We start from the raw sequence: 21,362 nt of genomic DNA on the forward strand, positions 1-21,362 counted from the left end.
CCCCCATTTTCATATAAAATTTGTCTGATTTGGACAGCTTTGGCCTCTGATTTTTTTCTGGTTTTTTCCCTTTTGGGCACGAATTTCGAGAAAATTCGCACAAAAATAAATAAATAAATGTTTTGGGCAGTTTTACGACATACCTAGGCTGAAATGAAAAAAAAATTGTGAAAAACTTATTTTTAAAAAAGCACAAAAGGGGGACCGACGGCCTCTACAGGTTCGTACGGCCTTTGCAGGTCGTGGACTTTGCCCCCCCACCGCTAGTCGGCCTTGTCTTCGGCCCCTATGCCACCTGCAGAGCCACGCCTAGGGTGTCTCCTCCATGCACTCGGGCCACCGCCTGTCACCTCTATGTCGCCTGCAGAAGCCCCGCTCAAGCCTCCCGCCATGCATATCGTTGCCGCCCGCGCCGACCCCCGTGCCTTTTTCCATCCTTCCACCTCTGTCATCCCAACACCCACCAATTTTATCGGCCCTTGCCCAGGCTGCCACTGACATTGCAGGCCAAAGGATTTTCTGGCTCTGGCAGCCCTTTTTTCAGCTCCGACAACCCTTTTCCAAGTGTCGGGGATATTTTTTCGACAGAAGGATTTTTTCAGGCACCGGATTTTTTTCCGGCTATGTTTCCAGTGGATGATTTTTTTTTGGGTAGGAAATGGAATATTCTCAAAATATTCTACTGATGTCAGCAATACGAACAACTTTGCATGGCCCCTGAGACCCTCTTTATGCCCTAAACGAGGGGTTTTTTTCGTTTGGCCATAACTTGTGCATATGATATCGTGTTTTGGCAAACAAGATATCGTTGGAAAGCTGGTTTCGTCTACTTTCTAGATTTGTAGGTTTCATCATCTGGTTTTTCTGCTGGTACATTCTATAGCCATTTGAAGTCAGAGGTGTTGTTTTCAGTCCCGAGCTTGTATCTTTTCACCAGTTTCTTCGTTTTTCATGATTCTAGTGGCGTTGGAATGGTGTTTCAGAGCTTTTCACAGCCATCCATGCACTTTTTCCTGATTTTAATCCAGGTACATTTTATTCAGTTTTTTGTGTTTTCACACTGTAGTGAATTACTTGGACATATGACATCGTGGAAACTTCTTGTTTGTGTGGGATGACTTATTTTTTGGTTGTTCTTCATGTATTTCTAGTCTTGTGTCTTTTTTTGACATTCTGAGCCTTCATTGTAAGCATTTTTCTTTTTGCAAACGCACTGAGATAAAGTGTCACTATGCCTTGCATGCTTGGGATCTTGCACATCTTGTGCCTTATTGTACTCACACTCCATTATAAAGTGCCATGGGGGGTTTGATGTTTGCCTTTGTTTTCCATCTATCTTTGTCACATGAGTGTTCCTTCCACGACATTAGCCTCATGATGTGTGTCACGTGAGTGTTCCTTCCACGACACTAACCATTATATGTGTTTGTACTTTCTGCTGCAGTCTCGATGTTCCTGGTTCTTCGTCATGCAGTTTTTCTTGGCATTCAGTTTCAGTGTACCTGTCACCTCTCCCTTGTCAGCATTATGGGGGGTTTCTCCTGTTGGTTGTTGGTTTAATGTTTCCTTGGTTTGTTGGAGTGAGCTATGTATTCAATATTTGTTTCTATGTACTAGGCAAATGTTGGTTGTTGGTTCTAATGCTTCCTTGGTTTGTTGGAGTGAGCTATGTATTAAGTATTTGTTCCTATGTACTAGGCGGATGCAGTGGCTAGTTACCTATGCATTTCAGTGAGATGGATCATTTACCATATGGACACTCTTTCATTTCTTTTTTTGGAGGGAACCTTCCATCTTCGATTGACCAACTCTTCAGACTTTGGTGTTTTTGCCATCTGTATCTTCGAGTTCAGTTGTTTGCCTTTGTTTGCCATTTGATTCGAGTAGTGTTATTTGAGGGCACTCATGCAGATTACAGTCTTCTCTACCTGATCATCTTCTATTTCAGTGGAGGTTCTTCAGATCGACAATTATTCTTCGACAATGTTTGCAGCTTCATGCTTCAGTGGAGGTTCTTTAGATCGACAATTATTCTTCAACAATGTTTGCAGCTTCATGCTTCAGTGGTGTTCTTCATGTTCATCCTTTGTTCCTTTTTTTTGGGACATTCTCTTGTTTGGAGGCTTCTTCAGTCCTTCACTTGTTTTTCTCTCTTTAGGAGAGGAGTTTTTCTCATGAGGTTTTCTCCTTTTCTCCAGTTGTGAGAGATCTTTTGTACTTGGGTACCTCATCAAGCCTAGTTGTCGGGACTCATTTTTACTTTCATGCATTTTTAGTCCTTGGTTGTTTTTAGCTACTCCCTAAGTTCATCTTAAGAGGGGGTGTTAGAGTTATCTTGTATTAGCTAATATTTATTTATTTAATTATTAGTCTATTATCCTCTACACTTAAGCTAAACTTAGGCATTTAATAATATTGTAGGTATTTGATAATTATTCTAATTATTAAATACACATTATCCCTTTAGGGTTTCTTTAGGGTTACGTAATATCCTTTTATAAGGATTGTATTGTATTTTCTTTTTCATTCCCTCTCTGAATGATAATCTTTTTCTTCAGTGCCATTATTGTTTTTTTGCCTCCACTCTTCTCTTGTGACAGGTATTTTGCTTGCAGGTGTTCTTGGGATCTCTGAAGTTGTATTTCTCAACTTCTTCATATACAAAATCATTTTTTTAATTCACTACAGATAGGTAGACAATGGTCATAGTCACTTGTAGACAGTGGTCATAGTCACTTTAATTGAGTACAAGCAATATGGTTGTCAAGATGTATAGAGGAAGAGTATCGTTCGAGAGACAATGGTAGGTAGTGATAACAAAGTAGTTGAACCTTTTTATTTGAGAACCCACACCCTAGCACAAATTTACAATATGACTCTATGATGATGTATTTTAGGCATGTAAAGGTACATGTAAGTGTCATTGTGAGTTGATCTCTTCACACAATTGTATTATATGACATATAATTTTAATATTATTTTTTTTGCATGATTAATTGGTTTGAATTACAATCATTATTTACTAGATTGAATTTGTAGGATTTTAGGGAGAAAAGATATTTAATTCTATAAAATTTCATAAATCTATGTTTTAAAACATTAGTCAAGTGGTCTATGTTTTGCACCAGTCAAGATTTTTACTTGTATGATAATTGTCATCATATCAAAAGCTTTAGAAATTTTATATATCTACGCCATCTCTATCAATTCACTCAATTGTATTTGAAACATTAAAGTACATCGTATTTAAATACCTTTTGAATATGTGACAACACTATAGGAGAAAGACATTTGGAATAACCTCACAATTCTCTTAAAGCAATTTGGATAATAACTTATTAATATCCAATTTTTAGAAACATCTCAAATTTGAGTTTCATCTGAAATAATTAGCTTTCTAAAACTTCAAACTTGAGGATCCTCCAAGTGTGACATTTTTTATTGGTGTAAGAAGGGCATCTTAATTAGTTTCACTTTAGGAACAATTCATTGTTACTTTGTCTTACTTAAGTCATTTACTTTTTGTGTGTTATCATATAATTAAAACCGTTGTCATGATCTTAATTTTCCTTAGGATTCCATTTAGGATTTTATTCTTATGAACTTATGGCAGGGTTATCTCATTCATTTCATAATTCTAAATAATTTTGTATTCATTAGTTTTCGAAAAAATATAAATTCTTTCTATTACTGGTGCAGTCACGATGAGAGAGTCCTTAAAGAGAACAATCTAGACCGTGCAATAAGAGTTACATAGAAGAAACAACACAATCGTGATGGAGTCAACGCAAAACAAACTTTATTATATCATGAAATTCAATTACAAACTACCGGCAACATGCGGGCTTACAAGATTCGGCTCACGGGATTGATTACATACATGCTCAAGAAAGAATGCAAGCTAACTCTGGACCTCCTAACCTTCAAATTTTTCTTCTATCTACTAAGAACTGATTCACATATGGTAAATTACGTTGATTTATATGATCAAGAATGATCCTGATCGGCCCAAGATGAAACAATAACTGATGAACAAGATGCAACGTGTAAAACAACAAGGTCACCCTCTGCCAAATAGATCCTTCTAAAAAATCCATAGAATGAAGTGCGGACCCAAGGGAAGCTTGGCCACATGCCAATGAACATTGGAACAATGAACTAAAGCTCCACAAGCTACAAAAGTGATCCGCAAGATTCGCCAAAAGCCAAATAGGTCCAAATGGTTATGGTGTTCTAAGCCTGAAAACTATCTTAGATTCTGAAAGCGATAACTTTCCGAAAAAAGATCCAAATGTCTCGTAGGCTTAGGATAAGATAGATGAACATTTTCATGAACAAAATCTAGCTCCACAAGATCCGGTGAGCAAATGCGAAGAAATTTTGGAACTGCAAAACAGGAAACAATTTGAAAAGAAAATATTTTTGGTTGATGCAAGATTGCTAGAAACCAAGGATGCTCTTGCATCAGACATCCAAGGTTGTTGAAAAAGTGAGTCCCTCACTTTGCTGGGGTCAAAGGAAAACCAAGACAGTCTACCTTTCCACTTCATAAGATACTCTCTATACTAGTTGCTTTGGGTGCTACGTCCAATCCAACTGTCCAAAATATCTTCAATCCGATCCGGTTCCCTTTGGGGTATCTGCTTCTCCAAGTCTTCAACACTATCCTCACTAAATTTTATCTGATGACACTGGTGTATATCTACAATGTTGAATATAGGTGAGATACCCAAACTATCTGGCAACTCCACTTCATATGCATTCCCGGAACTAAATTTCTTCAAGATCTTACAAGGTCCAAACTTCCTCATCTCAACTTGTTATAAGTTCCAACTGGAAATATTTCCTTTTCTTAGATACACCATCACTTCATTTTTCATTCAAATTATTTATGTCTCCTCTTCTCATCTGCTTTCTCCTTATACTTATTGTTCATGTCCTCCAAATGTTGTTTAACCTGAGTATGTACTGTCTTCATATGCTCTGCAAATTCTTCTCCTTCTGCACTCCTCTTGTCTTCACATTACTGATGTCTCTCAATTTTGATATGCCCCTAGAGTGTGCTTCGGTAACAATCTCAAAAGGTGTTATTCTGGTACTCCTGTTCACTAAATTATTATAAGAAAATTCTGCTTTAGCAAGAATCACGTCCCAACTTCCGGTTTTATCTCCAAATAAGCATCTCAACAAATTTCCTAAACTCCTATTCACTACCTTTGTTTGTCCATCCGTTTGTGGGTGAAAAGTAGAACTGAACTTCAAACTTGTCTTCATCTTCTTCCAATGTGTTTAAAAAAATATTCAACAAAATTAGTGTCTCTGTCTGAAACTATGCTCTTAGGTAATACATGTAATCTCACCACTTCCTTGAAAAATAGGTCAACAACGTAAACTGCATTTGTTGTCTTCTTACAAGGTATGAAATGTCCCATCTTTGAGAATCTATCCATTGCCACAAATATAGAATCATTTCCTCTCCGTGTCTTAGGAAAGCCAAGTATAAAATCCATGGTTATGTCCTCCCAAGGTCTCTCTGGAACTGTCAAAGGCTTATACAATCCAACGTTTTGACTACTACCTTTTGCAAGTTGACATATTCTATAGCTCTGCACAAATTTTCTGACATCCTTATGAATCTAAGGCCAGAAGTAATTCTCACTAATCAATGCCACTATATTGTCAACACCAAAGTGTCTGGCTAATCCTCCACTATGCTTCTCCATTATTAGATTCTCCCTCATAGAACTCCTAGGTATACACAATTGAAGTCCTCTAAACAACATCTCATCCTAAATAAAATAATCCAACCACTTACTTTTGTCCACCATAATCGGTTCCTTACATGCTTTCCAAGGTTTTACAAAATTCGGGTCATCCTCATACAAGTTCTTTAATTCATCAAAACCTAATACCTCCATTCTCATCTCTATCAACAAGTTCCTCCTACTCAAGACATCAACAACTTTATTTGACTTTCCACTACTATGCTTCAAAAAAAAGGTATAACTCTGCAAGAATTCTACCCATCTCATATGTCTTTGATACAACTTACTCTGACTATTCAAATACTACAAAGCTTGATGATCTGTATACAACACAAACTCCTTAGGCAACAAATAATGTTTCCACTTCTTTGATGCTTGAACTATGACATAGAAGTCCTGATCATACAATGAATATCTCTTCCTTGCATCATTCAACTTCTCACTGAAATAAGCTACCGACCTTTCTTCCTGACTTAACACTGCTTTGATGGCATTCCCACTTGCATCACAGTCCACTTGAAATACTTTGTTAAAATCCAATATAGTTAACACATGCCGCTCTGTCACCTTCTGCTTCAACAATTCAAAGCTCTTATTTGCTTCCGTTGTCCACTTGAAATCCTTTTTATCTCCTCTCATTGCTTCTGTCATAGGGCTACAAACTAAACTAAAATTTCTGATAAACTTCAGGTAGAAACTAGCCAATCCATGAAATGATCTTACCTCTCAAATGCTTTCCGATGTAGGACATTCAACAATTGCTCTTACCTTCTCGGGATCCATCTTCAATCCATCCACAGATATCGCAAATCCCAAATAAACTAACTCTTCCTTCATGAAACTGTACTTCTTAATGTTTATCAACAACTTCTCTTCTCTCAATCTCTACAAAACTTGTCTCAAATGCAACATATGTTCTTCCTTTGTCTTACTGAAAATAAAAATGTCATCTAAATACACAATAACAAACTTACCCAAGAATTCCTCTTTTGGCAGCTGGGTCTAAACTTTGGATTACGAAGGTATTCCTTTCAGGTGTCATACATGCTTCAAAACCGACCATGCAGCTGGGAATTGTGGGCTTGAGAAGAAAAATTATGTGGCTTCATGGTGGTCGGGGGCCTCACACCGACATTATATGGTTAGGAAACCATTGGAATCTTCTAAAGAGTAGGTGGCTGCTGGGGTTTCTACTTTAGTTGGCTCAAATTCTTTAATGACGATGAAAGATTCTTCGGCTGCCACTAAGGATGTTTTTGTTAAAGATGTTGTGATACAGGATGTTGTTGTCCCCTCTACTAAAAATGGATTGGTGTCTCTTACCCCGCTGGCTGCTTCACCATGTGTTGACACAACCTTTGCCCCATCTGTTGGTTGTGGTCTTGTGTCCACGACGGATGTTGCTCCATCTTCTAACGCTCTTTCTCCCAATGCATTTAGATCCTACAAGGGTAACAAGGTCTACTTCATCCCATTTGCAACAATAGTGTATATGTTCTTCCTCCCATCATGTATTGCTTGTCTATCATATTACCAAGGTCTACCCAACAAGATACATATATCCATAAGCATAATATCACATAAAAATTCATCATGATAAGATCCAATTTTCAATTTTACCAAACATTGTTCACTCACTAGCATCTTATGATCATCATGAATCCATGCTATTTGATAAGGCTTAGGGTGCTTCAGTATTTCCAAATTCAACTTACTTACATCTCTTTTGAAACAAGGTTATCTGAACTACCACTATCAATTATAACTTTACAACACTTACCAGATACCTTACATCTGGTCTTGAACAAATTCCTCCTCTGCAAGGGCTCCTCATCCTCTCTGGTATGACACAAAGCTCTCCTCATCACCAATAATTCTCCATCTTCCGGTTTATTAGTTGATCAGATATGGTCTTCTTCTACCAATGATCCTCTTCTAGTGTTCTCTGCCTTCTTACATTCAAAAGCACGATGTCCTTCTCCTTCGCACTTAAAGCAAGTTCCTCTAAACACTCTTTTATCTTGTCTTTTGTCTTATTTTCCATAACCCTCATTCCGGTATCCATTAGGGTCTCTTCTTAGGTAAAAATTTCTATCATCCTTCCGGTATGAAATATCATCTTTGTTAACTTCCTTGTCTTTGTTCTGATCTGCACAGGATCCTCTTCCTCTGGAATAGCTTCCTCCTTGAAATCTTCCACCCCTACCTCTTTGCTTCTACCCATGTCTTTTGTCCAACTTCTCCTTTGCTTTCAAGGCATATTGATAAGCTTCCTCAACACTCTGTCACTTGATTAGATTGAGTTCATATTATAGAGACATCCACAACCTATTTAAATATATAGCAACTTGGTCAATCTCATCATCAATATGTCTGCATATGATATTCAACCTGTAGAATGCTTCAGTATACTCCCTCACACTTGATTCCTTCTGCTTCAGGTTCTGCAACTTCTAGAACAGATTCACTTGATAATCGACAGGCATGAACTTTGATTTCAACTTACTAACCATCCGCTCTCAAGATTTGATCTTCTCTTTACCTCTTCTTTGTCTATCTACCTGCAAATGATCCCACCAAAGAGATGCATGACCTTTCAACTTAGTGAAAGCATATCTTACCTTCTTATCTTCTGCAGTGCCTTCAAAATCAAAATACTTTTCCATCTCCGTGATCCAATCCAACAATTCATCTAAATCTAACTTGCCATCATAATCTAGTGGGGGAAAATGTGGTCTGGTATTCACTCTAGACAATGCTCTTATAAACCTTTCTTCATCTAGATCATTCGCTGGTGGATTTTCTCCTTATTCTGCAGCTAATTCTTCTTCCTCATCATCACTCACATCTTCAACATGTCGACCTCTTCTTTGGGCCATTTCAACAACTTCTAATCGGACTGCAATTCCTCTCAACATTTCCATCACAACAGGATCTGCATTTCCATGTGCTCCACCATTTCTATTTCCTCTTCGCACCATCTTCTCACTAGTCCTTTACAACTATAGGCCATATCTTCAATATGTCACCCTACAATAAAATCTTAGAGGACAACGCACTCTCTAGAATGAAAACTCGCTCTGATACCACTTGGTGCAGTCACAGTGAGAGAGTCCTCAAAGAGAACAATCCAGACCGTGCAACAAGTTACACAGCAAAAACAACACAATCGTGATGGAGGCAATGCATAATAGACTTTATTATATCATGAAATTCAATTACAAACTACTGACAACATGCGGGCTTACAAGATTTGGTTCACAGGCCTGATAACATACATGCTCAAGTACAATATCCGGGCTCAAGCAAAAATGCGAGCTAACTCCAGACCTCCCAACCTTCAAATTTTTCTTCTATCTAACAAGAACTAATTCACATATGCTAAATTACGTTGATTTATATGATCAAGAATGATCTGTGTCAGCCCAAGATGAAACAATAACTGATGAACAAGATTAAACGTGTAAAACAACAAGGTTGGCCTCCACCAAAGAGATCCTTCTGAAAAATTCATAGAATGAAGTGCGGATCCAAGGGAAGTTCATCCACATGCCAAGGAACGTTGGAAACAATAAACTAAAAGCTCCACAAGCTACACAAGTGATCCACAAGATTCGCCAAAAGCCAAATAGGTCCAAATGGTTACAGTGTTCTAAGCCATAAAATTGTCTTAGATTCCAGAAGCGATAACTTGCCGAAAAAAGATCCAAGAGTCCTGCAGACTTGGGATAAGGTAGATGAACATGTCCACGAACAAAATCCATCTCCACAAGATCCGGTGAGAAAATGCAAAGAAATGCAAAAAGAAATATTGGAACTACAAAACAGGAAACAAACTGAAAATAAAATATTTTTGGTTGATGCAAGATTGCCAGAAACCAGGGATGCTCTTGCATGAATTAAATCTCTCATGTAAAAGGTATTTGATATTTTGTTGGTTAGATTCCTATTCCTATAAGATTTTTCATTTCTCCAGCATGGTATCAAAGCTTTAAATTAGCGAAACTCTTCTTGTTTCTTGAGGGTCTTGGTTAGAGACTTTTACAAGGTGTCGCATGTAGTAAAACAAACCTTAGGATTGTGCCCAAAAGGCTAAAATCCTGTTTTTTCATGTTAAACATGATAATCTTTAACAATAAAAAAAAATTGAACTCTTTTGTGGAGGTTGATTGGGTTGCTAGTATACCAATCCATATTATCATACAAATTCATACAATGGTACAACTACCATTATCAAGATCTTGATCTCTAAACAAATTCTCAAAAAGCATATTTTTTTAATATTTGTAATGCCACCATCATTAATGACATGGTACAATTTTGATTTGAAAATAAATAAACAATGGGGTTGTGCGATACATGTCCCCTACTATGCCAAGGTTGGTAGACCCTTAGGTCCCAACCCCATTAGTAAAAGGTGGTGACACCTTGAGTACACTTTTTTTGAAATTGCATATTTTTTTGCATGTTTTGCAATCATTCCTTTTGTCCCCCCTCACATTTTAGCAAAATTATATTTTTAGCATGTGATCAATTTTGGACATTATAAGTATATATTGAATACACTTCTTAATGTGTAAATGTGTTGGAGTATTTAAAGAATTTATCTAATTATTTATTAATTAGGTCCTTTATTAATTTTTCACTTAAGCTAAACTTAGGTGTTTTTTTTATTATCTAGAGTTTGCTTTTTATCATTAGTTCTAGCATGTAGTTGAGCTTAATTTAGATCCTACTTTGCATTGCTTTAGGTTTCCTAATTTTAGCTTTAGGCTTTGCATGTAGGGTTTCATTCATCCTTTATAAGGATTCATTCACTCATTGTAATTATATCTCCAATATTGTTTTGTGCAGTATTACAAAATTCTCTAGTTGTTATAGAACACACAACCTTTGCTTGATCTTTTTTGTGTGACAGGTATATTTTTCTCGTAGATGAATCTTGGCTCTAGTGGTTGATCATCAACTTATACATGGTATCAAAGCATTAAATATGTCAAGTTCCTATTTGCATTCTTGAGGGATCCAACTTGGAATGAATTTTTTGTGCACATTGGGCTCAAACGAAGGTTGTCATCGCGCTTGTAGCATCAAAAAATTGTAAGGTTGACTAGCATTTGTCAAAATTTGAGCAGTTAAAATTTTAGGTCAATCTGGACGAGGACACATAAATTGAGGCAAAATATGGGGTAGCTGAAAAATTCAGGCACTTTTGGCATAAAACAGAGGTCGCCATCGCCTTTAGAAGGTCCAAAAACCCTAAGATTGCCTATCAAATTGTCAAAATCAGAAGTTGAAAAATTTATGTCAAAAAAAATTGGAGGCACAAAAATTTGTACACTATACTGCCATACCATTGCTGCAAAAATAATACATGGAGGTTGAAAATTCATGTAGGTTTTTCATTGAACAATTTTCCTAAAATTTGTGGGAAACCTTAATTTTTTTGCAAAAGTGAAAAGTACTTCCAATTTTTTCAAATAAAAAATCGATTAAAAAAGTGCAAATGATGGGGTACAACAAACTTGCACTCCTACATCAAGACTGACATCAACACCTCTTTGACTATATTTGGTGGCCCTTTCTAAATTTAGTGGAATCCACTATTTTTAGCAGCATGCCTATATCTGGCTGAGGTATCATTGAAGGAATATTTTGGTGCATGAGGAGAATATTTCAGAGGATTTTTTTGCAAGGGGATTGATTTTTTTGCCACATTAGTAGGGTGCCACGCCAGTAGTAGGTCAATCCTGTGACTAGTTTGACCTCCCAAGCCCTAAAACGTTTCCTTAAGTTTTTTTATCATAACTTCGTCATATGGAGTTGAAATTTACAAACGAGATATCATAAAAAATATGATTCTAATGCTAATCTTAATTTGGTGGTGGTTTTGTCAAATTTTGCACCAATTTTTCATATCAAGATTCCAAAGTTAGCCTTCACTTCTAGAGCCATAACTTGAGTAAACGAACTTCATTTTTGACTTCCACACATCATCAAAAAGCTCTTAGAGTCCTCTATTTAGATCTCATCATTTTTTTTAGAATATTCATTGATTACTCAATGGTCTTAGTTTTTTTCATTTCTCAATTTTGTGATCTCTCAGCTTATATAAGTGTAAAAGGGTTTGTTTTTCTTGCTGCGGTGGGCATAATCATCATCTTTTAGATTCCTATATTGCTCTAACCCTAGCATAATGGCAGATCCTTCTATTGAGAAACTCACCCCTCATAACTATCATAGTTGAAAGACTACAATGACCAAATTGCTCGGTCTAGGGGTTTATGGTGTTGTTTAGATGAGACCCAACCCACTTTGACTCATGAGTTTGAGATCATTTAGAGTAGGAAAGAGATGGACCAGGCTACATGTTTGATTGACCTACATGTTTCAAACAATCTCCAATTCTATAGTGATTTCTGCACCACTCCTAGAGTCATGTGGCTAAAATTTGAGCAATTTTTGTCGGTATTAATGAGTTTCATGCAGTTTGGCTTGAGATATATTTGTCATCATTGACACCTAATTCATTTCCTTCCATTAAGGACTTTTTGGAGAAGTTCAAATCCATCAGACCATAAAAACAGGGTTGTGGTGAGTAGAAGACTAATAAGGAGTGCATCTTCCTAATTCTATCTAAGTTTCAAGGCCAATTTTAGTTCTTTGCTTCATCATTTTATTCCTCCATGGGTGCTTTGGGTACCACATTCACTATGCCTTCATTTGAGGTGTTTTGTGAGCACTTGACACTGAAGAAGGCCAAGCTATCACATCTTGATTCGGTTTCTAGTTCCAAATCTCAAGCCTTGGTTGCTAAACTCCTACATCTACAAGGAAACATAAGAAGATGTAGAAGAAAAAAGGTACACAGTCTACTCAATCACCTCCAACTTTAGAGTCTCTTGCACATGATTCATATTCTTCCACCTCTTCCAAGAGGTCTTCATCCAAGAAAGACAAGCTTAAATGTGTTTATTACACCAAGCCATGACATGATGAGCATTAATGTTATACAAAGCCGATTGATGAGCTGAAAGAACTTCTTTGGAACAATAATATTCAACCACCTTCAACTAGTGCATCCTCTTCCACCACTTTAGCACCTGGACATTTTGGGTTTTCTTCATCAACATGCAGTGTAGATAATATGAAAGGCCATGCTCTCTTTGCATCGACACATCTTTAGTCCTCCAGGTGGCTTCTAGATTCAAGAGCCTCACTTCAAATGTCATCATTAGAGGGTATGTTCACTTCTTTTGAGCATCGTCTATTTTCACATATATTGATGGATAATTACACTTACAAGAGTGTTAATTGGAGTGGTTCTATTGAAGTTTATAGTGGCACATTCAATAATGTTCTTTGTGTCCTTGCATTATCTTCTAACCTTCTTTCCATCTACTAGATTACTCATAGCAGAATAGACAAGTCAGTTGAGTTCACCCTTAATTTAGTGCTCATCAGAGATTTGCATATTAGAGAGCTTGTTGCAATTGGTAGTGTTGATCATGCATCATGGTTGTATGAGTTCTCTCATTTTGCTCACATTGAGCATGCATCTGGTCCTATCTTTCACACCTTGAGAATGAATTAGAAATCTAAGGAGAGGTTTGGTCACTTGAACCTATGTGTGCTTCAATCATCCACAGTGGTTACTAAGACTTGTTTTGATCCTCCTCCATAACCCGCTTCTTCAAAGATCTGTTTAGTTCATAGGTTGATTGTTCCCTTCCAATTTAGGCAAAGTGGGATGAGTACTTGACAAATATTGCAGCATTGTTTGATACATCACACACTCCAGACATTGCAACAATGCTTGATACATCACACAATTTAGACATTGGGGACATGATTGAGGATACTCCATTCCTCTTTGATGACATTTTGAGCATTCTTGTCATCCCATCTTCAATGCCTTCAAAGGTTGTTTAGCATGTATCTTCACAGTACTTTGGATTTGCTTCAATTGATTTGGCATCTTTTGTTTTAGACAATTGAGTAGTCTTCCATGATACACATCATGAAATTTTTCTTTCCATTGCTTTTCATGGAGCTATTTCAACCTTGGCCACTTAATTTGTTTCTTCCTAAGGGGAGGAATGTGGTTTGCCACTCTTGGATCTTCATTAACATTTGTCCTCGAGCCTACATCTTTGGCATTGGAGATTCTTCATTATGAGGAGGATACATCATCTCTTCCTTTCTCTCTTATGGGGGGAATATTGATTGTACTTATGTGATAAATTTTGTACTTGGGGGGCCACTTGGAGTCCTTCATCTTAGTCACATGTAGTATCTTTTTCATTTCATTGCATCTCTCGCTTTTGGAGAGGGGTTTTTGCCCATGTGGTTTTCTCCTTTTCTTTGTTTAGAGAGAACTCATTGGTGTGAGTTGCATTGCTTTGCATTGGTTTGTATATGAGTACTTGATCAAGTTTAGTTCCCAGGACTCAGTCATGCATGCATATTGCATTCATATTAGCTCTATATCTTATCCCTGCGTTAATCTTAAGGGGGGTTGTTGGAGTAATTAGGACATTTATATACTTATTTTTTAATTGGATCCTTTATTACTTTTTCACGTAAGCTAAACTTAGGTGTTTTATTATTATCTAGAGTTTTCTTTTCTAGCCTTTGTTGTAGCATGTAGTTGAGCCTAATTTAGCTCGTACTTTGCATTGCTTTAGTTCTCCTAATTTTAGTATTAGGTTTTGCACCTCAAGTTTCATTCATCCTTTATAAGGATTCATTCATTCATTGTAATTGTAGATCTCCAATATTATTTTGTGCAATAATACATAATTCTCTAGTTGTTATAGAGCATACAGTCTTTGCTTGGTCTCTTTTGTGTGACATGTGTTTTGCTTGTAGATGAATCTTGGCTCCCATGGTTGATCATCAACTTCTACAAAATGTACTAAAATAAAGTGCCACATCTTATTCATTTTGTGGAGATTTTGTACATCTATTGTGTTATTATTTTACTCACACTACTTTATAAAGTGTCAAAGGAAATTTATTATGTGTGTTTTGTTATTTGTAATCACAACCTTGTCTGTGTTCATGCCATTGTGTCTTGTCATTGCACACACTATCCATTTGCAAGTACTATCTTGTACATCTTCTGATATTATTTTTTTTACCTTCTTACATTACATTATGAAACACAATTTTAGTGGACTAGTCATACCTATACCTTGTTAGCATTATGAGGGGCATCATATTGTTAATATCAATGCTTCCTTGGGTTTTTTGGAGTAAGCTACATGTCTAGTTTTTGTTCCCATATAATAGATGGATGCAATGGATAGTTATTTGTGCATTTCAACGAGATGGAACACATGCCATATAAACTCTTGCATTCTTGTTTATGGAGGCAACCTTCCATCCTTGGTCAATATTGTGAGATTGTTGGCACCTATATTTTTAAGTTGTTAGATTATCTAGTCATTGGTTGAATAGTGTTGTTGGAGTCATTCGTGCATATTGACGTGTCATTTATATCTTCAATTGTCAAATTATTTCCCATGTTAGCTATTTAATCATTGTTTGAGTAGTGTCATTGAGGTCACTCTTTCAAAATTGTCTTGTGTATCATGATCTTCATCATGATTTCAAAATAACTTCTCCAACTTTAGCATCATAGCAATAAGTTTTCAAGAGTTGTATGCAACTTCTTCATGCTTTAGTCATGTTCTTCAAGCTTAGATTCACGTTCTTACTCTTTTTGGGGCAACCTTTTGTTTCGTAGTCCTTCACATGTCTTCTCTTCTATTGGAGGGATATCTTTTGTATCTATGATGGAAGTAGTCCTTGGGAGGTTCTTCCTTCCTTCACTTTTTCATGTTATTCACTTTTGGGAGAAGAGTTGTTTTGCCATTATTTTTTTTTATAGGATATTTATATTGGCACCTAATATGACTTTGTTTCCAAGATCCATCTTTGAATCTTTGCATTTTTTATTATTCTCCCTAAGTTGCACATAAGTTGGGTGTTGGTGTGCAAAATGCATCTTACATAACTAGTTTCACTTTAGAAACTATTTGCACCTTGTTTTTTATTAGGTAAAATAGGTTTTGAAGGGGCCCAAAAACACTTTACAACAAAATGTTGCCCATAAGAGAAAAGTAGACGAAAATCAATAGTTCATATAAACAACATCAACAAAAAAATTAACACACAACTATGAACAAAACAAGGACAAAGCCCAAACCAACCTATTGTAATTCTTTCAAAAAATTTGTAGCTTCCATGTCCTTGTGAATAATCTAGTCATGCATAACCATAACCTCTTTGATAACTTGAACATGGTCATCTACATACTTTGATTGCCTCCAAGTCCTAGTTGAGGGATTTTGCATCTCGGAAGACACTTGCCACTTAAGCTTAGTTAAGACATTTTATCTTTGTGTCTTGTTCCATATGATTAAGACACTTGTCCTGATCTTAGTTTATTTTAGAGTTTCATTTAGGGTGTGATTCTTGCCTTTATACCAAGGTCATCTCATTCATTCCCTAATTCTAGATAATTGAATTTTAATTGTTTTCTAGCAATATAATAGTTATATCTATTACATCTCTCATGTGCAAGGTGTTTGGACTTGTTGATTAGATTCTCTCTTGTAATTTCTTTTATTTTTCCCTCATTTCTAGCATTGTGCACCAATGAAAAGACATTGATGTTAAACTGGTTATGCCATTTATCATGATCATAATGTACATGCAAGTTTTGTTTGAATGGGAGAGATGAAAGAATCTTGTACATATATCCTTATTGACACACATCAAGATCTTGGATGGTAAGGTTGTTTTAAATTGATGCCACATACAAAGGTAATGAAAACACAAATGTGAAGGACTTAACCAAAATTTAAAGCATATTGGATATAGAAAAAAATATATAAAAAAACAAATAAAACAAATAATCTTGTATTGTGAGACAATTTTGAATCAAAATGTATTATAAATTAGATTTAAATAGAGTTTTGGTTCATGTTAAACAAGAAAGGCACGACCTAAGCTAAACTCAGATGTGATGAATATTAAATCCATACATAAAAACAAATTTTAGTTGAAAGTGCTTCAAAGACAAATATGATGAAACAAAGGAATTTGACAAAGAAATTTGACCTCTACGTTGAATGTGAAGAGAAGTATTTATCCTAGATATAGAAGTGGTTTTGAGTTTGCATTTGAATTTAAACTTTCAACAAAAAAGCTTTAAATGTTGAAGCAATCTAGGTAAGAAGTCCAAGGAAAGGCTACCTAAGCTTAGAAGCCACAAACACTAACAACAAAAACACATCCTAATTGAAACCAAATACAATGACACCTTCATTAAATTATCTAAAATCTATATTCAGGGCTTACAATAGGCTAGTAAGGAGCCAATATAATTGTAACAAATTCTGATGTAAGGGCATTCATTGCTTTAAATTGTCTCTCTTCAATTTGGATCTTGCCTTATCTCTTTTGTCACCATTGTAGTTAGTCTCAACTCAACTTCTCTTGGGATAGTGGCATAAGGGTCCCTTCTAAGGCCTTTTCTCTCACTTGGTACTCTTTATACAAAAGTTTGCCTCTTTTATTTAGTTTTAGAGAGACCATCATAACTACTCCAATTGTTTCCCTCTCATTCTTGATTGATTATCCTTTAATTTTACCCTAGATAAACGACCAACAATTTTCCCTATTAGCAAGGAACTCAATGACATGCACAACCGCTTACAAACAACACCAAGAGTGAAAACTCATATAATTATCATGACTGCCAAGCCATAGAAAGTGAAGAGATGCAACTAAGAACTATGAAAAGATACTTGTTGAAGCCCAAATGCTACCAAAACCTTTCAAGAAAGTGGACAATTGCTAGGAGCAAAATTGCCAAATGTTGCAAAATTGTCAAGTGTTAAATGATTGCTAACAAGAAAGCATGCAACCAAGAAAGTTGTTCAACACATTTTGACAAGTTGGAGACATAAAATGGGTTGATTGTACAAAACTCAACACTAGCTTTCCATTGGAGTCATCATTGTCTACCATCATTTTTGCCTTATTGTTGAAGTCATCCCAAATGCTACTACTATCACAATTATTACCAAATTCACTTTGCTATAAAACTCACTTGTTGCCAAAGTGATAGCAAAAGTGATATAATTTTTTTTAAGAGGGGTAAACGCTTTTGATTGGATCTATGAACCGGTAAGGTCACAAATGGGGGACCTCATCCCCCTTCAACAATAACACTCCAGTGGGGTTTGAACCTTGATGTCAAGAACAACAATGCTACAACTTAACCATCACAACCTTCTAATGTAGGCAAACCAAAAGTGAAATAAATTACTACTAGAGATGCAAGTCTATTTTTTTTGCACTTGCCCAAATTAATTGGAACAACATTTCAAACTCTTTGACTCAATTATCTATCACTTTAACGAAGACTTGTACACAACTTAGCCATATTTTATTCTATTTTGGCACTAAATAAGATTAATGACTCTTGATGCTCCTAGATCAAAGGCAAAAGCAAGGTATATAGAGAAAAAAATATCACATGGAAGCATCATTTTGATCTATAAAATGACTTTCACAAACCAGAGCTTCTATACTTCAAATCCCCATTTCACATAATGAAGAATACACAACTATAACGAGAAACTCTATGTAGGTATAGGATATTCAATACACAAAGAAGGGAATTTAAAACCATGTCAAAACCCTAAACACTATAAGCTTAAAAAAAACAATTCAAACCAAGGTAAATAGTGTCTATTAAAGGAATTGAATAACAATCAAAGACAAAATGCACAACAAAGAACATCAAACCCAACTCCAAAAAAGATCAAAATAGGGGGACAAAATTTACAATATTTGGATATGCTGCGATCAATAGCTTACAACATAAAGTAAGTCAAAGGAATAATTGTTAAAGAAACCTTAGTAGGTCTTTTGATTCTCTTGTCTTCTATCACAATCCTTAAGAGTGGAATATAGTAGCAAATTGCTTGCCCAAATGGGCGTCTGAACAATTGGAGGGTTGTAATGTTGTGGACATAGGTCATTTGCCTTTCTATTTATGTCATATGTTTGATTAATTAGTTATGGATGATAAGACTATCTAATTGGTTGCACTATGTTGGTCCGTTGGCCATTTTGAATTTGTAATTTTCTTCTGTGGTTAATGATTTTTCACCCCTTTTGTCAAAAAGCAAAACAAAACCTTTTGTCATCTTGTAATTTTAATCTACTTATAAATTTTAAGTAAGCTGTAATAAAATAAAATTGATGATTTCTTAAACTAATTTATTTATTATTAAATTATTTAGATTTTATAATCTACAGAACTTGTTGCCTTAAGTGTCAATCCAAACAAAGTACAATATTTAAGGTAATGCTCTAATGTTCAAAGAGAAGTTCAACCGTGAAAACATTTAATTTTGTTGCTTAAGCCCTACACTGGACCTTTGGACTAGGCCAATGATAAGCAACATTCATTATTCCCACCTATTGATTCAGGGTAACAAGGTCTTCCTATTGAAGAGTGCTTGGGACCATAATGTTTGGTATGGTTGCAATAAAGGATATTTAGGTAAAACACCAATTTACTTTCAAGTATGTAGTTAAACACAAATATAGGTTATCATTGTCGACAAAGTATAATCTGGGGCTCAAGCACAATAAATAACATTGCTACATAACAATTTCCTAGGACATGTCATTACCAAACAACATTAACTTCTCATAAACAATTACATCATTACCGAGCTGACAAGATTGTTGTTGAATTGCAAATCCGTCACAACACAAATTTCATCATTAATGGAAAAATAAAAATATAGTATTTAATGACTAAGGCTTAAGAACAACAAATGTTGCCTATCATTGCTTTACTCCAAAGGTCTAGTGTGGGGATCATACACAATAGGAAATAACATGACCTACCAATTTCCTAATACAACTTGTCACCCACAAACAACATTAACTTCTCATAAACAAGTTGTCATCTCATTAATGCATTGACAACATTGCCATTGTAGATTTCCCCTAACACAAATTTCTTCATTAATGGAAAATACAAACAAAGTTGTGTTTCTTAATCACAACTAGAGTAGGGATAATGAATGTTGCTTATCAATGTCTAGTGTGGGGCTCATGCATAGGCAATATTGCAGCCTAACCAATTTCAAAAAGAAAACTTGTCACTATAAAACTACATTAACTTCACATAAACAAGTTTTCGCATCATTATAGTGTTGACAAAATTATTGTTTCGTACATTTCTCATAAAACAGATTTCTATATTAAAAATAAAAATATAATTATATTTATTGACAAAGGCTCAAATAAGAATAATAAATATTGCTTATCATTGCCTCAACCATATGTCTAATGTGGGGCTCAAGCATGGTCTACGAGATATAATGACCTATCAATTTCATAAGACAACCTGTCATTACCCAATGCCATTAACTTCTCATAAACAAATTCTTACATCATTATTGAATATTCAAGATTATCATTAAATTGTAGATTTCTCATTAAATGAATTTCTTTATTAATAAAAAAATACAAATGCAGTTGTATTTATCAACAACAGTTCTACAGCTCAAACAAGAATAATGCATATTACTTATCATTGCCGTAGTCCAAATGTCTAGTATGGTTCTCAAGCATGATAGGTAATATCATGGCCTACCAATTTCTTGAGACGGCTTATCATTGTCGGATGACACTAACTTCTTATAATTAAATGAATTTTGTTAAAAATCACAATTATACTTTGTAGCATACTTTAAAGATACGGCCCGGGTCATAAAAAAATGAACTTGTGCTTATAACTTCCCTATAACATACATGCACTCGATAACTACCTTTAATATATTTGCACCTTTTGGTTTGATCAAAACAGATCATTCAAAAAGATTAATATTTTATCAAGAAGCTTTGATAATTGATTTTGAGCACTCAAAAGAGACGTAGCAAGGCATTTATAAGATTTTGTCAATTCTCTTCTAATGATTCTTTAACCTATTCTTTACGATAATGTCGCATAAACTCATACAGAACATTGTAGCAGCAGATATGCATAACCTAAATTTTACAGGAAGAGTTTTAGAAATTCTCTGCTTCTCTTCTAATAATAATCAAAACTTAGAAGCATGATATTAATCCCTGTAAACACATGTGGAGCACATAGGTCCATAAATCTCATTATACAGGTTCATCTTCATCTTGATTGAGGATTGTCTATTGAATGAGGACTGGACCAAACAACTTCTATTTACAGTTTCTAGAAAACCCCTCCACTCACCAAAGGAAACATGCCCACGTCCAAACACATCTGCTAGTAGTTTATTGTGCTACCTAATAGTCTTTGTATGGCTTAAGATGGATTACCTTAGATCGCTCTGTACCAATCGATTGCCTTAAGTCTTGACACCTGCATGCCTAGGAGTGCCTCCATCTTTCAAGTTTATTTTTCTGATCAATCCTCTAGATCTATTCATGGGCTTTGTAAAGATTCAAACGAACTCTTGAGCCACTTGTTATTCATAATGTTATGGTAAACATCGACGCTTATAAAATCTGTCAGCATCC

Source organism: Cryptomeria japonica, chromosome 3, assembly GCF_030272615.1.
Source record: "Cryptomeria japonica chromosome 3, Sugi_1.0, whole genome shotgun sequence".
Lineage (NCBI taxonomy): Eukaryota > Viridiplantae > Streptophyta > Pinopsida > Cupressales > Cupressaceae > Cryptomeria > Cryptomeria japonica.